Source organism: Macrotis lagotis, chromosome 1, assembly GCF_037893015.1.
Source record: "Macrotis lagotis isolate mMagLag1 chromosome 1, bilby.v1.9.chrom.fasta, whole genome shotgun sequence".
Lineage (NCBI taxonomy): Eukaryota > Metazoa > Chordata > Mammalia > Peramelemorphia > Peramelidae > Macrotis > Macrotis lagotis.
This window is the reverse complement of record NC_133658.1, coordinates 114412857-114429859: the sequence shown is the minus strand read 5'-3', so window position 1 is coordinate 114429859 and position 17003 is coordinate 114412857. Positions and strand designations below refer to the sequence as shown.

General features: G+C 33.9%; 1 non-coding gene across 1 annotated transcript; it reads left to right on the top strand.

Annotated features, from left to right (window-relative positions):
• The first annotated feature begins 536 nt into the window (after positions 1-536).
• LOC141510324 (U6 spliceosomal RNA) lies at positions 537-643 on the top strand. Its single transcript, XR_012474823.1, has one exon. It is a non-coding gene; the product is annotated as a U6 spliceosomal RNA (small nuclear RNA).
• The last annotated feature ends 16360 nt before the right edge of the window (positions 644-17003 follow it).

The window sequence follows — 17003 nt, the reverse complement described above, 5'->3', positions numbered from 1 at the left end:
ATGACCTCACCTCCTTTGGTGGTCCTACATTTCTCTGATGGCATCCTTTATATATCACTACTCCCTGAGACTCCTCATTTGTAACAAGTGGGAGCCTGCTGATGCTCTTGCATTGTCATTGCCCTAACTTCAAAGTTGATGGCATTCCATAAGTTTCATCCAATCTCCATTACCAGAAGAATATTAATATTGAAAATCTAGGCCTTTGTTTTGGAGAGAAGTCATTAAAAGAAAGCCACTGAAATATTATATAATTTACCAAAGGAATTCCAACACCTCTTTTTCTCTTCTTCAGTTCCAGGAACCTAATTTACTGCCCATCAGTACTATTTCCTGTTCAAGAATATAGATAGATTAGATAGAATATATATATATATATATATATATATATATGTGTATATATATATATATAATATAAATGCATATATATATGTAAACACATACACACATTCTGATGGATCACTTTCACAAGTTGCATATATAATTGAATATAATACTATACATTATAAGCATTCTTTAAAATAAATCAATCAACAGTGCTCGCTTCAGTAGCACATATACTAAAATTGGAAAGATACAGAGAAGATTAGCATGGCCCCTGTGCAAGGATGACACGCAAATTCATGAAGTGTTCCATATTTTTTTTCTCTGAAGTACCTTGCACTTACACAAAAACTGACCATGTACTAGGGCATAAAAATCTAATAATAAATTGCAGAAAGACAGAAATACTGAATACACCTTTCTCAGATCATAATGCAATAAAAATCATATGCAATATTGGGCCAGGGAGATATAGACCCAGAACTAATTGGAAACTGAATAACCTCATTTTAAAGAATGAGTGGATCAAGCAAAAAAATTATAGAAAGAATTATTTTGTCCTAGATAATGACAATAATGAAACAACATACCAAAACTATGGGATTCACTCAAAGTGGCTGTCAGGGGATATATTATATCTTTAATTGCTTGTATGAATATATTAGAGAAAGAGGAAATCAATGAAATAAATATGCAACTAAAAAATTAGAGAAAGAACAAATTAAAAACCCTCCAATTAAATACCAAATTAGAAATTCTAAAAATTAAAGGAGAAATTAATAAAAGCAAAAGCAAAAAAAACTATTGAATTAAATAAAATCAAGAGTTGGTTTTATGAAAAAAATCAATAAAATTGATAAATCTCTGGTTAATTTAATTAAAAAAAGAAGAAAACCAAGTTGCTAGTATCATAAAAGAAAAACGGTGAACTCACCACCAATGAGGAGGAAGTTAAAGTAATAATTCAGAATTATTTTGCCCAACTCTATGCCAATAAATTTGATAATCTAAGTGGAAATGGATGAATATTTACAAAAAAAATAAATTGCCCAGGTTAAATGAAAAGGTGATTAAATATCTAAACAACCCAATCTCAGAAAAAGAAATTCAACAAGCCATCATTGAACTCCCTAAGAAAAAAATCTCCAGGGCTTGATGGATTCACAAGTGAATTCTATCAAACATTTAAGGAACAATTGGTTCCAATTCTATATAAACTCTTCGGAAAAATAGGGAAAGATGGAACTCTGCCTAACTCTTTCTTATGACACCAATATGGTGTTGATCCCTAAACCAGGAAGAGTTAAAACAGAGAAAGAAAATTATAGACCTTTCTCCCTGATGAATATAGATGAAAACATCTTAAATAAAATTTTAGCAAAATGATACAAGTTATCACTAGGACAATACATTATGACCACGTAGAATTTATCCCAGGAATGCAGGGTTGGTTCAATATTAGGAAAAGTGTTAGTATAATTAATTATATCAACAACAAACCTATCAGAAATTATATGATTTTAACTGTAAAAGCTTTTTAACAAAATACAGTACCCATTCCTACTAAAAACACTAGAGAATGTAGGAATAAATGGACTGTTCTTTAGAATAATAAGCAGTATCTATCTGAAAACCATCAACAAGCATTATATTCAATGGGTAGAGGCTAGAGGCATTCTTAATAAAATCAGAGGAGAAACAAGGATGCCTGTTATCACCACTACTATTCAATATCGTATTAGAAATGTTAGCTTCAGGGGTGGCTAGGTGGTGCAGTGGATAAAGCACCAGCCCTGGAGTCAGGAGTGCCTGGGTTCAAATCGGGTCTCAAACACTTAATAATTACCTAGTTGTGTGGCCTTGGGCAAGCCACTTAACCCCATTTGCCTTGCAAAAAAAAATCTAAAAAAAAAAAGAAGAAATGTTAGCTTCAGCCAATGAGAGAAGAAAAAGAAATTGAAGGAATTGGGAAGGAAGAGACAAAACTCTCACTCTTTGGAGAGGACATGATGGTATACCTAGAGAATTCCAAGAAATCATCCAAAGAACTACTGGAAACAATTAGCAACTTTAGCAAAGTTGCAGGATATAAAATAAATTCTCATAAATCCTCAACTTTTTTATATATGACTAGCAAGATATAGCAGGAAGAACTAGAAAGAGAAATCCCATTCAAAGTAACCTCAGACAATATAAAATACCCGGGAGTCTATTTGCCAAGGCAGACTCAGAAACTTCTTAAAAACAATTACAAAACACTTCTCACACAAATAAAATCAGATTTAATAACTGGGCAAACATCAACTGCTCATGGATAGGTAGAGCTAATATAATAAAAATGACAATTCTACCAAAACTAAACTGCCTGTTTAGTGCTCTACCAATCAAAATTCCAAAAAAAAATTACTTTAGTGAATTAGAAAAAGTTGTAAGAAAATTCATATGGAGAAATAAAAAGTCAAGAATTTCCAGGGATTCAATGAAAAAAAAGAGCAAAAGAAAGTGGCTTAGCCCTACCAGATCTAAAATTATATTATAAAGCATCAGTAAACAGAACTTTCTGTTATTAGCTAAGAAACAGAGTGGTGGACCAGTGGAATAGACTAGGTGCAAGGCAGGAAACAATTATAGTAATCTGCTGTTTGATAAACCCAAAGAGTCCAGCTATTGGGACAAAAACTCTCTTTGATAAAAACTGCTGGGAAAATTAGAAGTTAGTATGGAAGTAACTTAGATTAGACCAACACCTCACACCCTATACCAAGATGAGATCCAAATGGATACAGGATTTAGACATAAAAAAACCAATATTATAAGCAAACCAGAAGATCAAAGACCAGTTTACCTGTCAGATCTATGGAAAGGGAAGCAGTTAATGACTAAGGAAGAGATGGAGAACATCACTAAAAACAAACTAGATGATTTTGATTACATTAAATTAAAAAGCTTTTGCACAGTCAAAACCACTGCAGCCAAGATCAAAAGAAATGTAGTAAACTGGGAAACAATCTTTAAAACTAGTATTTCTGACAAAAGACTCATTTCTAAAATATACAGAGAAGTGAGTCAAATTGAAAAAAAAGCCATTCCCCAATTGACAAATGGTCTAATGGTATGCAAAGACAATTTACAGATGAGGAGATCAAAGCAGTCCATATTCATATGAAAAATTGCTCTAAATCATTAATTATTAGAGAAATGCAAATCAAAGCTTCTCTGAAGTACCACCTCACACCTCTCAGACTGACCAATATGACCACAAAGGACAATGATCCTTGTTGGAAGGGCTGTGGAAAATCTGAGACACTAATACATTGTTGGTGGAGCTGTGAATTCATCCAACCTTTCTGGAGAGTAGTCTGGAACTACGCCCAAAGGGCAACAAAAATGTGCATACCCTTTGATCTAATATTACAACTATTGGGTCTATACCCTGAAGAGATGATGAAAAAGGGTAAAAACATCACTTGTACAAAAATATTCATAGCAACCCTGTTTGTAGTGGCAAAGAATTGGAAATCAAGTAAATGTCCTTCAATTGGGGAATGGCTTAGTAAACCGTGGTATATGTATGTCATGGAACACTACTGTTCTATTAGAAACCAGGAGAGGGTGGCTAGGTGGTGTAATGGATAAAGCACTGGCCTTGGAGTCAGGAGTACCTGGGTTCAAATCCGGTCTCAGACACTTAATAATCACCTAGCCATGTGGCCTTAACCCTGTTTGCCTTGCAAAAAAAAAGAAAACAGGGGAGATGGGAATTCAGGGAAGCCTGGAAGGATTTGCATGAACTGATGCTGAGCAAGATGAGTAGACCCAGAAAAACATTGTACACCCTAACAGTAACATGGGGGTGGTGCTCAACCTTGATGGACTTGCTCATTCCATCAGTGCAACAGCCAGGGACAATTTGGGATTGTCTGCAATGGAGAATACCATCTGTATCCAGAGTAAGAATTGTGGAGTTTGAACAAAGACAAAGGACTATTACCTTTCATTTAGGAAAAAAAATGATATCCTATTGTCTGATCTTGCTATCTCTTATACTTTATGTTTCTTCCTTAAGGATATGATTTCTCTCTCATCACATTCAACTTGGATCAATATATACCATGGAAACAATATAAAAACTGGCAAATTGCCTTCTGTAGGGGGTGGGGGGAGGAAAGTAAGATTAGGGGAAAAAATGTAAAACTCAAAATAAATAGTCTTTAAAAAAATAAATCAACAGTTATTAAGCAACTATGTGTTAGGATTATACTAAGAGCTAATGATAAGTCAAAAACAATCCTTGTCTTCAAGGAGTTTAAAATCTAAAGGGGAGCTAACATTGCAAACAAACATATATAGCAAGTTATATACAAGATTAATAGAAAATAATAGACAGAAGTTACTGGAATTAGGAAGGATGAGGAAGGCTTCCTGCTGAAGGTAGGATTTTAGTTGGGACTTAAAGGATACTAGGCCAAATAGTAGGAGCCAAGGAGGGAGAGCATTTCAAACAGAGCCTTTATATTTGATCCTGGATGCAATAGGAAGCCATTGATGTTTATTGAGCATAGGCAAGGGTGACGTGATCAGACCTGCATTTTAGGAGAGTTACTTTAATGGAGGGTGAATTGGAATAGGATGAGACATGAGTCTGACTGCCATCAAACTATTACAATAGTCCAAATAGGTGTTGATGAAGGCTTGCATTGGAGTGGTGACCATGTCGGATGAGAGGAAGGGGTATATATAAGAGAGATAAATTTGATAGATGTTGGCAACATTTTGAATATGGGGAGAGGAAAGAGAGACAGAGACAGAGAGACACAGCCAGACATAGACAGACAGACAGAAAGACAGAAAGAGAATCCAGGATGGACTTCCAGGTTATAAGCCTGAGAGAGTAAGAGGATAGTGTTACCTTCTATAATAATAGGAAAATTAGGAGGAAAAGAGAGTTTAAGGAAAAAGTAATGAATTCTATTTTGGATATATTGAATATAAGTTTTTTTATCTATTTGATATTTTCCTCTTGTAATAGGCAGAATATATTTGAGTGATTGTGAATCACATATAGGAGTCTCCATAATATTCAGAAGCTTTATGCAATCAGAAAATATCATCACTAAATGAGAATATAATGCCACTTAAAAGGATTTGGACTATCACTGATGTAGCTATTCTCTTCATAAATTCAAGAGAGATATAATCCTTGAATATTTGGAAAAGATTTCCCTTAGATTTTCCATAGATTAGTTGCCCAACATACTGCATATGTCCTCTTAGCCTTTTTAACATTTCACTTACAAATGTACACTAAGGTTATCCTCTCATTCTCACAGTAAGATCAATCTCCCTACCTTAATGATATTCTAAGATCCATTCCAGCACTATGATCTTATGATCTCTTTTGCCCAATAAGTTTATTAGTCAAAAACTGTCACTTTCATTTTTGTTTTTATAATCTTAGAACTTAGTATAAGTTCAATAAATGCTTATTGAATTGAATTATTGAAGGTCTTTTATTATTAGGCTCCTGCTAGGCTAATTAGAATTAGATTTTCAAAGAAATGAGGGAATGTCCATCAATTGAGGAATAGCTTAATAAACTCTGGTATATGTATGTGATGAAACACTGTTATTCTATTAGAAACCAGGAGGGATTGAAATTCAGGGAAGCCTGGAAAGATTTGCATGAACTGATGCTGAGCAAGATAAGCAGAACCAGAAGAACATTATACACCCTAACAGCAACATGGGGTTGATGATCAACCTTATCATGGACTTGCTCATTCCATCAGTGACAATTTGGGACTGTATGCAATGGAGAATACCATCTGTATCCAGAGAAAGAACTGTGGAGTTTGAACAAAGACCAAGGACTATTACCTTTAATTTTTAAAAATATGTTGTCTTATTATGTAATTCTGTTATATCTCATACTATATGTTTCTTCCTTAAGGATATGATTTCTCTCTCATCACATTCAATTTAGATCAATCCATACTATGGGAATAATGTAAAGACTAGCAAACTGCCTTCTATGGGGGGTTGGGGGAGGGAAGCAAGATTGAAGGAAAAAAATTGTAAAATAAAACCTTTCTAACGTTAAAAAAAAGAACTAGATTTTTAGGGGGCTGAATAATTGTTTAATAGAATGGAATTCCGAGCATTTTCAGTGCCTATGTAATGATCCAATTTTCAAAAATTGAATTCATTCACAATTTTTCAGCAACAGAATTATCAATCCTTTATACGTAGGAGGCTGTTAAGTGATTATTTTGTGTATAATAGGAAATGAATTAATTAAGTTTGTGAACAAATGAACAGACTTAAAGAGATCTTTGCCTTAGTGAAAGGAGAGGGTCAGTAGGGAAGGGTTGTTCTTTGTTATTTAGTCATTTCAGTGTGTTTTGACACTTCATTACACATTTGGGGATGTGTGTGTGTGTGTGTGTGTGTGTTTGAATACTGCCTTTAATTTCAACAAGTTATGATAACCATAATGAGTTAAAATCTCTGAATTTTACTTTCTTCACTTATAAAATAAAAATATTTTCATACTGTATGGTATTGTATTATTACTTTTTATATTTTTTCCAATTTAATTTAAAGATTAAAATTTCATTTTAATATAAATATTTTGTTTTCCCATTATATACAATAACAGTTTCTACCTATCATTTTTTGTAATTTTTAATTTAATAATTTCACCCAACCTCCCTTCCCTCCACCCACCCAACCCCCAGAAGGAAGTCTGATATCCTTTACATTGTTTCCATGCCATACTTCGATAAAAACTGAATGTGTTGAGAGAAAACTCATATCCTTGAGGAAAAAATAAAATATAAGAGATAGCAAAATTATGTAGTACATAAAAGACAACTTTTTTTTTTAACTGAAGGTAATAGCCTTTGGTCTCTCTTTCTTTGGATACAGATGGTATTCTCCATCATAGCTACCCTAAAATTACCCCTGATTATTGCACTGATGAAATGAGTAAATCCATTAAGGTTAATCATCAACCCCATGTTGCTGTTAGGGTGTACAATGTTCTTCTGGTTCTGCTCATCTTTCTCATCATCAGTTCACACAAATCTTTCCAGGCTTCTCTGAATTCCCATCCCTCTTGGTTTCTAATAGAACAATAGTGTTCCATGACATACATATACCATAATTTGTTCAGCCATTCCCCAATTGATGGACAGTCACTCAATTTCCAATTCTTTGCTACCACAAACAGGGGCTGCTATGAATAGTTTTATACAAGTGATATTTTCACCCTTTTCGCCTGATCTCTTCAGGGTATAGACCCAGTGGTGTATTGCTGCATCAAAGGGTATGCATATTTTATTGCCCTTTGGGCATAATTCCAAATTTCTTTTCAACATTCATTTTTTGTATTAAGTTTAAGTTCTGCATTTTTTCCCTTTTTTTCTCTGCCCCTTCCTCCTTAAGACAGCAAGTTATATGATATAGGTTATGCTTGTAAAATTATGTTAAACATATTTACATATTAGTCAAGTTGTAAAAGAACAATCAGAACAAAAGAGAAAGAAAACACAAAAAGCAAATTTTTAAAAAAGTGATAATAGTGTGCTTTGGTCTTCATTCAGACTCCAAAAAGCTTTCTCTGGATAAGGATGGTATTTTCCATCACAAGTCTTTTGGAATTGTCTTTGGTTATTGATTGTTCTGTTGAGAAGAGAACTAAGTCTATCATAGTTGATTATCACACAAAGTTGCTGTTGCTGTGTTCTGCTCACTTCACAGAGCACCAGTTTTTGCAAGTCTTTCCAAGTTTTTCTCTGAAATCTGCCTGCTTGTAATTTCTTACAGAACAACAGTATTCCATCCCATTCATATACATATTTTGTTCAGGCATTCCCCAATTGATGAGCATCTACTTGGGTATTTTCTTTATAAAGATACTGAAGTAATTTGCCATATTCTTCTGCAGTTCATTTTGCAATTGAAGAAACTAAGGATTAAGTGACTTAACCAAATCACACAGCTGCAAAGTGTCTGAGGCCAGATTTAAACTCAGGAAGATGTATCTTCCTGATCCTAAGCCTTGTTGTTCTATCCATTATGCTTGGGATAAATCTCTCGACCCCTTTTCCATTCCATAGCTCTGTCTGCCTTTTTGTGATTAATTTATTTTTCTTTTCCTATACTGCCTTTGGTTCTACTTTTTTTAAAATCTTAAACTGATCCTTCCTAACCCTCCCCAAGGATTTTTAAAAATGCTGAAGTGGAGACAGGTAGAATAAGACACTTCAAACATAGTAATATGATTTGCTCCAGGCCATAAATCTTATAGGGAACTCCCTCCACACCTCACTCAGACTTCCTCCAATCCCCAAAACAATATTCCAAAGTATAGAAATTTTGATTTAGAGAAATTAGTAGCACTGCTTCATTCCCTCTACTATTACATTTTCATTTTTAAAGATTTTTTAAATTTAACATATTTTTATTATTTCAGTATTTACCAATCACATGTAAACTTTTCACCATTCATTTTTTTAACATTTTGAATTTCAAGAGCTCTCCTTTTATCTCCTATACCTTGCCCCTCCTTGAGAAGACAAGAAATTTGATATCAACTATACATGTGAAGTGTATGGAAAAGCTATATTGCAATGCAATATTGCAACCATATTGGAAAAGTAAACTCGGACCAAAAAAAATAGAGAAAGTAAAAAAAAAGTATGCTTCAATCTGTATTAGTTTTCTCCCTTTACATATACAAAATTTTCATCATGGGTCCTTTGGAACTGATCATAATAATTAAGTCTTTCTCTGTTAATCATCCTTACAATATTTCTCTTACTGTATACAATATTCTCCTGGTTCTACTTATTTCATTTTGCATGAATTCATATGTCTTTCCAAGTGTTTCTAAAACTTTCTCATCATACCTTTAAGCACAATAGTTTCATGACAATCATATGCTATTACTTGTTCAACTATTCCCCATTTGATGGCATCCTCTTGATTTTGTATTCTTTGTTATCACAAAAAGAGCTGCCATAAATATATGTGTACAAATAGATTCTTTCCTTTTCATTGATCCCATTGGGATATATAGACTCAGGTGTGTTATTAATGAATTAAAAGATTTCTTTTTTTATATTTCTTTGGGCATAGTTCCAAAATGTTCTCCTGAATGGTTGGAGCAGTTCATCTATATGATTGTTTCCCATTTTTCCATGTGCCTTCCAGCATTTATCATTTTCATTTTCTGTCATGTTAGCCAATCTGATAGGTTTGAGGTGGTACTTCAGAGTTGTTTTAATTTTTATTTCTCTAGTCCTGGGGCCCAGGAATGGCCCTTGGAACTGCCACAGCAACCTCAGGTAGGACTTGAAATTCTATAAATCTAAGAGCTTTTTAGGCATGAATTAATTATATGTTTGACCAAATAGAGCAGATAATGTTATAAATACCAAATGACCCTTGGAAAAAAAAAAGGTTCCCCAACTCTGCTCTATTCAGTAATGATTTAGAGCATTTTCTTAATGTGACTGTTCATAGCTTTGATTTCTTCTTCACAAAACTGCCTGTTCATCTCCCTTGACCACATAACTGGGGAATGGCTCTTTCATTTTTTTTTTTATTAAATTTGGTTCAATTTCCATTATACTTAATAAAAGAGGTCTTTTTAAGAGAAATTTGTTGAATTTCATGTTTTCATTCTTAGTAGTTTTGTTTGGATAAAAGCTTTTTTTAATTTATGTAATCAGAATTATCCTTTTTACTTATAGTGATTTTCTCTATCTTTGATCAGAAATTCTTCTCTTATTCAGAGATGTGACAAGTAGATTTTTTTCCAAATTCTCTTAATTTACTTATATTACCTTTCATGTCTAAATCATTATTTCACTTTGACCTTACCTTGGTATATAATGCAAAATCATGGTCTATTGCCTAGTTCTACCAAACTGCTTTCCAATTTTCCCAGCAATATTGGTCTAATGATGAGATTTTTATCCCCAAGCTTAGGTCTTTGAGTTGATCAAGCAATAGATTGCTATAGCTATTCACTACTATGTAATATGTACATAATCTATTCCATTGATCCACCATTCTGTTTCTTAATCAATACCAGATTGTTTCTGATGATGACTTATTTGTAATATCGTTTGATAGATGGGAGTGCTAGGCCACCTTCCTTTACATATTTTTTTTATTGGTTCCTTCAATATTCTATGCCTTTTGTTCTTCCAGATGAATTTGGTTGTCTTTTTTTTTACTAACTTTATAAAATAACTCTTTGGTAGTTGATTGGTATGACACTGTCAAACAACTTGGGTAGAATTGTCATTTTCTTTATATTGACTCAACCTTCTTGTAAACAATTAAAATTTCTCTTTTTTAAAACTGTGTCTTTACTTGTGTGAAAAAATGTTTTGTAATTTTGCAATTTTGTTTGGGTTTGTCTTGTTGACTCCCAAGTATTTTTTATTGTCTGTTTGTTTCTTTCTTTTATCAATGTACATGTTTAAAGACATATATATGTGTGTGTGTGTGTGTGTGTGTGTGTGTGTGTGTGTGTGTGTGTGTGTGTGTGTATATATATATATATATATATATATATATGTATATTGTCTTCTAAATAGTGCTTTGGTTCCACACAAATTTTAGAATGTTATCATATTTTTGTCAGTTTTGATGAAATTATTGATTTTTTTATGAAATTCTTTGACTCACTTATTCATTAGGATTTAATTATTTAGTATCAAATTAGTATGAAATTTTAAGTGGACTTTCTCTCTCTTACTCCTGGTTTTCACTGGTAATGTGCAGAAACATTATAACTTTTTTTTTAATTTTTGCAAGGCAATGGGATTAAGTGATTTGCCCAAAGTCATACAGCTAAGTAAGTGTTATGTGTCTGAGGCTGAATTTGAACTCAGGTTCTCCTGACTCCAGGGCCAGTGCTTTATCTACTGCAAAGCCTTGCTGCCCCCCAAAAATGATGATAATTTTAGTGGATTTATTTTATATCCTGCAACTATTTATTTCATATCCTGGTAATTATTTGAATTAGTTTTTCAGTTGATTCTATTATATCATCTGCAAAGAGTATGGGTTGATTCTTCATAATCTATTCTTATTCTTCTAATTTATTTTTCTTCTCTTATTACTATAGCTACCATTGCTAGTGTATATTATCAAATAATAGTGGTGATAATGGACATTCTTGCTTCATCCAAGATCTTATTGGGAAGGCTTTTTAGATACTACTTATCTTAGAAAGGCTCCATTGAGTCCTTATGTTTTTCTATTACTTTTCATAGGAATGGGTGTTGTATTTTGTCAAAGACTTTTTCTGCCTCTATTCATATAATCACAATTTTTATTGATTTTATTATTGATATAGTTAATTGTGCTGATAGTTTTCCTTTTTTTAACCAACATCACATGTTAGTATAAATCTTACTGAGTCATAGTGAATGAGCTTTGTAATATATTCCTGTTATCTCTTTCCTAGTGTCTTATTTAAATTCTTTTGCATCAATATTAATTAAGCAAATTATTGCTATAGTTTTTTCTCTTTTTTGCTCTTCTTTTTTGGTATCAAAATAAAAACATTTGTGTCTTAAAAGTAATTTGGTGGGACTAATTTTTTATCTATTTTCTCAAATTATTTATAAATTATTTTGGCATTATAAATTATATTGGCATTAATTGTTCTTTAAATGATTAGTAGATTTCACTTGGAAATGTATTTGGTCCTGGAATTTTTTTCTTAGGAAGTTCATAGATTGCTTGTTCAATTTCTTTTTATAAGATGTGGTTATTTAAGTATTCTATTACCTCTTCTACTAATCTGTGAAATTTATATTCTTGTAAATATTCTTCCAATTCATTTGAATTGGTAGTTTTACTGACATATAATTGGGCAAAATAACTTCAAATAATTGTTTTAATTTTATCTTCTTTGATGTTGCTTTATTATTTTCATTTTTGTACAAATAATTCTGGCTTTCTTCTTTTATTTACTCAAATTAACCAATGATTGATCCATTATATTTTCCCCCCATAAAACCAGCTCCTACTTTTATTTATGATTCAATGTGTTTTTACTTTCTTTTTATTAATCTCTCCTTTGACTTTCAGAATTTCCATTTTGCTCTTTAATTAGAATTTTAATTTGTCTTTTTATTAGCTTTTTTGACTTCATGCCCATTATAGCTCTGCTTTTTCTTTCTTTCTTTTATCAATGTACATGTTTAAATATATATATATATATATATATATATATATATATATATATATCCTTCTAAATAGTGCTTTGGTTCCATTCCAAAAATTTTAGAATGTTATCATATTTTTATCAGTTTTAATGAAATTATTTATTGTTTTTATCAAATTCTTTGACTCACTTATTCTTTAGGATTTATTTAGTATCAAATTAATTTTTAATTTATACTTCTACAATACTTTATCGAATATCATTTTATTGTATTATAATCTAAAAGGGTTTAATTTAATATTTCTTCTTTTCTATATTTGATTGTAAGGTTTTTATGCCCTAATAAGATCAATTTTTGCAGAAGTGTCATAAGTAATTGAGAAAAAAGGTAGCGTACCTTTTTATTCTTATTTAGTTTTCTCCATAGGTCTATTTTATCTAAGGTTCTAATGGGGAATTGGAAGTTCTGTGCTTCCAAGATAATACAATTTGGGGAGAGATATGGTCCCTGCCTTCCTGGTTTGCACTCTGGTCCTAGCCGAGGACCAGATGTTTGGGGATTGCAATTGGTACTCTTCCTCAAAATCCTTGAGCACTTGAGATCTAAAGTGACACTTTCTCAGGGACCCTGTTCCCTTGGAGTCACAAGTGATACTTTTTCTCAAGGTCCCTGAATCCCTATGACTGAAAGCAATGCTGCTCCTCAGGATTCTAACTTGCTCTTGATTAAATGTGTCCATTTCCCTGTAATCTCTTTCTGACTAGTTACCACATTTCTTAACCATCTCTGATTTGAAAACTCTCAAAGCTGGTGCTGTTTTTGTCACCATTATCTAATAATACCCTAGGGTTTCATCCTCTTCATCTCTTGTCCAGTTTATACCCCACCTCCACCCTACCCCATATCACAGATCTCTCTTCTTACCTCCTAAGTTGTCTTGTACTGAAAAAACATCTAACCCTGACCTATTATTGACTTTGTCACTCCAAAATTAAAATTGAGGCATTGCTTTAAAATTGTTTGGAGAAGAATGTTAGAAAAGCTCAGTTGAATTTAGGATTTTCAACATCTCGGCTCTCCTAGAAGTCTCTCTTCCCTCTGTTTTTTTTTTTTTTTGCAAAAGTTTCTGAGTAATGAGGTCAGCATTATATGGTTTCCTTCTTATCAACTTTCTGACCATCATCACTGCAACAGTAAGTAAGAATGATCCACCCATTAGCACTCTTTTTTCCCTTGTAAAAAAATTACAAAATAAGACATAATTTTTCCTCAATTTAATTTTCTCTCCCTAGTCACATTTGTTTACATTAAATTATATAATGTGCTTTTATCACCCTCTCTGGGCTACTTCTCCCATTCCAACTCACACTGGTAGGCCATTTTCTCAACAAGCAATTGATTACAGTTCTCTTTTAGATTTTCAGGGTAAACTCTGAAAGCCTGGATTCTTTGGTACTGTCACTAGCAGGACTCCCACATTGTGTTCTCCATTGAATGCCAGAGTTACTTAGCTTTAAGAAAGGATATTTCTTTTTTTCCCCCTGGTTTTTTTTTTTTGGTTCACAATTTTTGGTTTATTTATTTTTATATTTTTTAAATGTATTTTTATTAAAGATATTATTTGAGTTTTACAATTCCCCCCCAATCTTACATCCTCCCCCCCGCCACGGAAAGCAATCTGTCAGTCTTTACTTTGTTTCCATGTTGTACCTTGATCCAAATTGGGTGTGATGAGAGAGAAATCATATCCTTAAAGAAGAGATGAGAAGTCTAAGAGGTAACAAGATCAGACAATAAGATACCTGTTTTTTCCTAAATTAAAGGGAATAGTCCTTGAACTTTGTTCAAACTCTACAGCTCCTTATCTGGATACAGATGGCACTCTCCTTTGCAGACAGCCCAAAATTGTTCCCGATTGTTGCACTGATGGAATGAGCAAGTCCTTATTAAAATAATCTTGTTATGAGAGTAAACATAAACCCCCCTCCCCACCAAGAAGATGAGAAACTCAAGAAGAGAGAGAGAGAGAGAGAGAGAGAGAGAGAGAGAGAGAGAGAGAGAGAGAGGGAGAGAGAGAGAGAAATGTACTCCAGTCTGTGTTCAGATTCCAATAGCACTATCTCTGGGGTGAGTTGTCTTCTTTTTCATAAGTTCACCAGAGAAGTTGCTTCAATATCTTTTCCACAGTTGCTATTACTAGCTGTTTATCCCTCCACTCTATTCCTCCCCACTCTCATTAATTCTATTCTCTCTTTCCTTTCATCCTTGTCCTTGTGCATCTGAGTACCCTCTCCCATAATTTTTCCTCTCTTCTATCACCTATTCCCTCCTTCCCTCCCCCCCTTCCCCCTTATCCAATCCATTTCCTCTCATTTTTCTGTATGGTAAGATAGATTTCTATACCCTATTAAGTGTGTATTTTATTTCCTCTCTGAGCCATTTCTGATGAGAATGAAGGCTCACTCATTCCCCTTTGTCTTCCCCTGTTCCACTCCATTGAAAAAAACTTTTTCTTGACTCATATGTGAAATATCTTAGCCCCTTCTTCCTCTCCTTTCTCTTCCTCCCAGTATTTTCCTTTATCACCCATTAATTCCATCTTTTTACTATATTATACGATTATATTATGCTCCTTCCTGTGCCTTATCTAATTGTTCTTATAAATGAGAAAGTTCATATGAGTTAACAGTATTTTCTTCCCATGCAGGAATACAAGCAGTTCAACATCATTAAGTTCCTCATAATTAGTCCTTCTCATCCATCCCCTCTATGGTTCACCAGTCCTGTACTTGGAAATCAAACTTTCTGTTCAACTCTGGTTATTTCAGTAGGAAAGTTTAAAAGTCCCCTGTTTCATTGAAAGCCCATCTTTACCCTTGAAAGAGGATGTTCAGTTTTGCTGGGTAGTTGATCCTCGGTTGTAAACCAAGATATTTTGCCTTCTACAATATCATATTCCAATCCCTATGAGCCCTTAATGTTGATGCTGCTAGATCCTATGTAATCCTGACTATGGAGCCACAGCAGTTGGAATTGTTAGTTTCTGGCAGCTTTTAGTATTTTCTCTTTGACTTGGGAGTACTGGCATTTGGCTATAATATTCCTGGAAGTTTTTCTTTTGGGATCTCTTTCAGGAAGTGATGGTGAATTCCCTCAATTTCTTTTTACCCTCTGCTTCTAGGATCTCAGGGCAATTTTTCTGTATTATTTCTTGAAAAATGAAGTCTAGGCTCTTTTCCTGGTCATGACTTTCAGGCAGCACAATAATTTCTAATTTTTTTTCTCCTGGATATGTTTTCAAGGTCAGCTGTTTTTCCAATGAGATATTTCACATTTTCTTCTAATTTTTGGCTTTTTTGAAAGAGTTTTATTTCTTCCTTATTTCTCACAAAGTCATTAACTTCCTTTAGTTCCATTCTGCATTTGAAGGAGTTGTTTTCTTCAGAGAGCTTTTTTATCTCCTTTTCCAGCTGGATAATTCTGCTTTTTAAGGCATTCTTCTCTTCATTTGCCTTTTGTTTTGCTTTCTCCATTTGGCCTAAACTGGTTTTGAACATATTTTCTTCAATTTTTTTTTGTATTTCTTTTACCTAGCTGCTGATTTGGTTTTTGTGATTTTTCTGCATTGCTCTCATTTCTCCTCCCAGTTTTTCCTCCATCTCCTTTAATTGTTTTGCAAAGGTTTTTTTGAGCTCATTCATAGTCTGAGCCCATTTTCTATTTCTCTTAGAGGCTTTGGATACAGAAGCTTCGAGTTTGTCATCTTCTGAATCTTCCATGAGCCCAAAGTAATTTTCTATTGTCAGATTCTTTTTCTTTTGTTTGCTAATTTCCTCAGCCTAAGACTAATTCACCATACTTCCAAGGCTTTGAGGGGTTTTTGTGACACCCCAATGGGACCTTTATTCCTCTAAGGTCTTATGCTCTCTTGCCTGTGCTGATATATAGATGACCACAGATGCTCCCCTCTGCCCTGGAGCTTTGAGGAGGATCCCTGTTCAGCTAGCTTAGTTTGGAAGCCCAAACTGCAACCCAGATCTGAGTGTGGGCAAACAGCAGAGTCTTTCCCCAGGGAGAGCAGAGAGATTTTTGCAGTCTCTCCCTACCCCCTTATCATCTGTGGGCTGTGCTCTGGAGGTAAACGCTGGCAGGTTCTTACCACAGGGCTGTTCTGAGGCTGGTGCTCCCACACTCTCGTGAAGCAGAGTTCTCTCACAGCCCCTTCAGGCTGTTCCTAGTGATCCCTGGGCTGCACTGCAACCACAGCTTTTTTTAACCCCCAGTCCCAGTGAAACACACTTTTCCCACCGAACTTCTCAGTTGTCTTGAACTTGGAAATTGTATCATTCACTCTTTCTGTGGGTTCTGCCCCTCTAATTTTGCCTAGAGTCATAATTTAACATCTTTTGGAGTTTTGGGGGAAAGGAGTTTCTGGGAAATCCTACCTTCATGCCACCATCTTGGCTCCACCCCCCCAAGAAATGA